Here is a 5972-nt window from a genome sequence, read left to right as displayed (position 1 = left end):
TAAAAGGGATAATCGTAGTACTAATGTGGGCCAAAAATAGTAAGAATTTAGTCAGTGTAATTTTTGTACCATAGTGATATATGTGCTAAATGCAACATCAAAGTAATAATTATTTTTTAAAATACGACGCTTGCCTTCCTAAAGAACAAAAATAGGACAATATTGGCGGATGTCAAAAAACACTCAAAAAACAGTTTACTTGAATTTCAAAAATTTTGATCTCCCCTTAAGGTTTTTGGTATTGATTCCGAGACAAGGATACTGCTTCTTTAAAATAAAGACATTTTTATGGAGCTATCTAGTTTGAACAAAAATAACGCAATCGTGGTTCAATGGTTAGCATGTCCGCCTTGCATACACAGGGTCGGGGGTTCAAACCATATTTCGACCAAACACCAAAAAGTTTTTCAGCGGTGGATTATCCCACCTCAGTAATGCTGGTGACATTTCTGAGTATTTCAAAAATTCAGAATTCCGTTCGGACTCCTCTATAAAAAAAAGGTCCCTTGTCATTGAGCTTAACATGGAATCGGGCAGCACTCAGTGATAAGAGAGAAGTTCACCACCGTGGTATCACAATCAGTGCTGCCGTTGGAAATTTTGAAAAAGCCTCAAAAAAAGTCGCATATTCAAAAAAAAGTCGCACAAAAAAGTCGAGTAATGATAAAAAAGGTCGCTTGCATTTGTGAGGTCTTTTGATTACAAAAAATGTTCTATAAAACAATAAATGAACAGTCCCTTTAATATAAAGAGATATTTTACCAACTTATTGTAAAATAAAATTCAATAAAACATAAACTTGCAAGAGAGTAAAAATGAATTTTTTCTCTTTGCTAAAATTAGAAGAAATGTACGCGAACGCCATCCATTACCAATTTGCCATCAGCCAATTTAAACTTTTAAATCGATTAAAATAATAAAAATATTTATTTTTTATACTACATTTTCTAATTGACTCTGTGAAATTTATTGCACGTACGATTTGTTTATGACAAACTCTTGCAAGTTTTTACTGGCAAAAAATCCCTAGCAAAAACTCGCAACGTCTCTATTTCCCAAATGTCACATTGGATCTCTCTCTCTCGGGATCTCTTTTGCTGGCTTTTTGGAGTAAACGAAGGACTTCTAGTAAAAATTTGTGATAATTATCAAAAATTATTATATTTTATTATATTAGGCTAGGTATCGTAGTTTAGGTGTCCATTGTGATACTATACGTGATTTCCTCAATGACAAATTTAGGACACACATTTTGGAAATGTGCGTCCCTCCATTAAAGCCGTATGTCTTTGAACTAAGGTCAATTTTCCTTAATGTAAGGAAACACATTTTTGAGTTTTAGATTTAAGATAAAAACGCTTCAAATATAGGTTAAGACTTATTTTGAGGATTTTTTGTATTTTTGGTTTACAGTTTGTTTGGAATTAGGACAACATTTTTTACTATGAAGTATATGTTATAATTTGTATTTTAAAAGTTGCATTTGTTTGTACGTGAATATCTTTATTAGTATATCGCAAAACGATAATGATATCTATATCCATAAATGATATCTACACTCAAAAAAAAAACCCCTTAATTTAACCAAAGCCAATCAGTTAAAAAAATTTAACAAGTATATACGGCTGTAAGTTCGGTCAGGCCTAATCTTATGTACCCTCCACCATGGATTGCATAAAAACTTGTACTAAATACTGTCATCCACAATTGAATTACGTGGGTTGCGGTAACACTTGCCGATGGCATTCTTAATTTCTTAATACCGTCTTCTCAATTGTAAGTTAGTCCATACGGGGTATAAATTAAACAAAACAAGTATACACAGCCGTAAGTTCGGCCAGGCCGAAGCTTATGTACCCTCAATCATGGATTGCGTAGAAACTTCTTCTAAACACTGCCATCCACAATCGAATTACTTAAGTTGCGGTAGCGCTTGCCGATGGCAAGGTATCTTAAAACCTCCTAACACCATCTTCTAAATTGTATGTAAGTCCATACGTGGTATATATTAAATCAAAAAAGATCGTTCCAATACGTATATAATTCAGTTTGACAAAGTAGACATAAAATTTTGACAAAATTTTCTACAGAAATAAAATTTTAACAAAATTTTCTATAGAAATAAAATTTTAACAAAATTTTCTATAGAAATAAAATTTTCACAAAATTTCCTATAGAAATAAAAATTTTGACAAAATTTTCTATAGAAATAAAAATGTTGACAAAATTTTCTATAGAAATAAAATTTTCACAAAATTTTCTACAGAAATAAAAATTTTGACAAAATATTCTATAGAAAGAAAATTTTGACAAAAATTTATACAGAAATAAAATTTTAACAAAATTTTCTATAGAAATAAACTTTTGACAAAATTTTCTATAGAAATAAACTTTTGAAAACATTTTCTATAGAAATAAAATCTTGGTAGATTATTTGTGGCTCGAGTGGCAACCATGATTATGAACCGAATAAAATTTGAACAAAATTTTCTATAGAAATAAAATTTTGACAAAATTTTCTATAGAAATAAAATTTTGAGAATGATGAAAAATTTATTATGAACCGAATAAAATTTTAACAAAATTTTCTCTAGAAATATAATTTTGACAAAATTTTCTATAGAAATAAAATTTTGACAACATTTTCTATAGAAATAAAATTTTGGTAGATTATTTTTGGCTCTAGTGGCAACCATGATTATGAACCGATATGGACCAATTTTTGTGTGATTGGACCAATTTTGGTATGGTTGTTAGCGACCATATACTAACACCACGTTCCTAATTTGAAACGGATCGGATGAATTTTGCTTCTCCAAGAGGCTCTGGAGGTCAAATCTGGAGAACGTTTTATATGGGGGCTATATATAATTATGGACCGATATGGACCAATTTTTGCATGGTTGTTAGAGACCATATACCAACATCATGTACCAAATTTCAGCCCGATCGGATGAAATTTGCTTCTCTTTGAGGCACCGCAAGCCAAATCTGGGGATCGGTTTATATGGGGGTTATATATAATTATGGACCGATGTGGACCAATTTTTGCATGATTGTTAGAGACCATATACCAACACCATGTACCAAATTTCAGCCGGATCGGATGAAATATGCTTCTCTTAGAGGCTCCACAAGCCAAATCTAGGGATCGGTTTATATGGGGGATATATATAATTAAGGACCGATATGGACCAATTTTTGCATGGTTGTTAGAGACCATATACCAACATCATGTAGCAAATTTCAGCCGGATCGGATGAAATTTTCTTCTCTTTGAGGCTCCGCAAGCCAAATCGGGGGATCGGTTTATATGGGGGCTATATATAATTATGGACCGATATGGACCAATTTTTGCATGGTTGTTAGAGACTATATACTAATACCATGTACCAAATTTCAGCCGTATCGGATGAAATTGGCTTCTCTTTGAGGCTCCGCAAGCCAAATCTGGGGATCGGTTTATATGGGGGCTATATATAATTATGGACCGATGTGGACCAATTTTTGCATGGTTGTTAGAGACCATATACCAACACCATGTACCAAATTTCAGCCGGATCGGATGAAATAGGCTTCTGTTAGAGGCTCCACAAGCCAAATCTGAGGGTCGCTTTATATGGGGGCTATACGTAAAAGTGGACCGATATGGCCCATTTTCAATACCATCCGACCTACATCGATAACAATTACTTGTGCCAAGTTTCAAGTCGATAGCTTATTTCGTTCGGAAGTTAGCGTGATTTCAACAGACGGACGGACGGACGGACATGCTTAGATCGACTCAGAATTTCACCACGACCCATAATATATATACTTTATGGGGTCTTAGAGCAATATTTCGATGTGTTACAAACGGAATGACAAAGTTAATATACCCCCATCCTATGATGGAGGGTATAAAAATGCCGATTAAATACGTAAATAATTCAGTTTGACAAAATTTCCTATAGAAAAAAAATTTTGACAAAATTTTCTATAGAAATAAAATCTTGACAAAATTTTGTACTCGTATAGTAATAAAATTTTGACAAAATTTTCTATAGTAATACAATTTTGACAATCGGCTATATATAACAATGGACCGATATGGACCAATTTTGGCATGGTTGTTAGCGGCCATATACTAGCGCAATGTACCAAATTTCACCACGTACCAAATTTCAACAAGATCGGATGAATTTTGCTCCTCAAATCTGGGGATCGGTTTATATGGAGGCTATATACAATTATGGACCGATATGGACCAATTCATGCATTGTTGTCAGAGACCATATACTAACACCACATACCAAATTTCAACCGAATCGGATGAATTTTGCTCATCCATGAGGCTCCGGAGGTCAAATCTGGGGATCGGTTTATATTTGCTTCTAGAAGCAAATTTTAGTTTTTCGCTTTTTCAGCTTTTTTTCTTCATATGCTATCAAAGTCCCTTAAAAACGAGTTAACGACAACTTTATTTTCCATATTAAAACTCGACTTCCAGTGGAAATTATGCTATGTTTCAAGTAAAAAACGTCTTTAAAATAAAGTGTTGAAAATACGCATTTTTACGTCAAATAACTTAACTTTAAGGACCATGTGACTTCATTGAAAAGTTTATCGACTTTTGGACAAGGAAAAAAACTTTATATTGCAGAAATGTGTCTTCTATGCTAAGGTAAATTTGCATTCGTATTTTAAAGACATGGAATGTTTGACCTCACGACAATATTTTTCAGTGTGATAATATATAGAATTTTAGAGGGCTTGATGACAAATCTTCTCCCAAGCAAATCAATTCAACCAGTACGCTTCCCGAAGAAAAAATGTAAATATTCTACCTACACTCAAAAAAAAGTTTACTTTGATCCAACGATTTTGACCTTCCTTTAAGGATTTTGGTATTGATTCCGAGCCAAAGATGCGGCCTCTCTGGCTTTAAATCTAGGATCTATTAAATTAAAATTAGGATAATCTGTATCCTCATTTATTGAATTTTCATTCTATTTTTCCGGTATATTAATAAAGCTATTCACATACAAACAAATGCCAGTTTAAAAATCCAAATTATGACGGATATTTCGAAGTAAAAAATATTTTCTTAATTCCAAAATAACTTTAAACCAAAGATGCTAAATCCTCAAAATAAGTCATAGTATATATTTGAAGCGTTTTTGTCTTAAATTTAAAGAATCAATATTTCCGTTAATTTAGGGACGATTGCTTTAAATCTAAAATGTGTTTCTTTACTTCAACGAAGGGAGCCACCGTGGTGCAATGGTTAGCATGCCCGCCTTGCATACACAAGGTCGTGGGTTCGATTCCTGCTTCGACCGAACACCAAAAAGTTTTTCAGCGGTGGATTATCCCACCTCAGTAATGCTGGTGAAATTTCTGAGGGTTTCAAAGCTTCTCTGAGTGGTTCAACTGCAATGGGCAGCACTCAGTGATAAGAGAGAAGTTCACCAATGTGGTACCACAATGGACTGAATAGTCTAAGTGAGCCTGATACATCGGGCTGCCAACTAACCTAACCTAACCTACTTCAACGAAAATTTGCCTTAGTTTAAAGTCATGGAAATTTAACGAAGGGACGCAAATTTTCAAAATGTGTATCCTAAATTGAATGAAAAAAAAAAAATTTGAAGTAAAGGTTATAAACTTTCTTTTAATTAAAATGTCATTATTTTAAAGAAATTTGTCCTTAATAGTGTGTAAATTGCGCATCCTAAAACTGAGGTTGCGTAATCTTTAATATCACGTAAATATTTTTTTCAGTGTATGAAGACTAGATCAGATTCTGGATTTATGAGAACCAATTTTGTTTGCGTTTTAGAGAAATCATAAACATATCGTGTATATGATGAAATAACGCCTTGATTTGAAATCTTAAATCTGTAGATTTTGTCCGCCATTCTTTAAATGAATACGAGGAGTAAGATCTGGAAATTTTACTTTCAGTTTTAAGCAATTTTCATGATCAGTGC

This window comes from Haematobia irritans, chromosome 4, assembly GCF_050003625.1.
Source record: "Haematobia irritans isolate KBUSLIRL chromosome 4, ASM5000362v1, whole genome shotgun sequence".
Lineage (NCBI taxonomy): Eukaryota > Metazoa > Arthropoda > Insecta > Diptera > Muscidae > Haematobia > Haematobia irritans.
The sequence above is the reverse complement of the archived record's forward strand: the minus strand, read 5'-3'. Positions refer to the sequence as shown.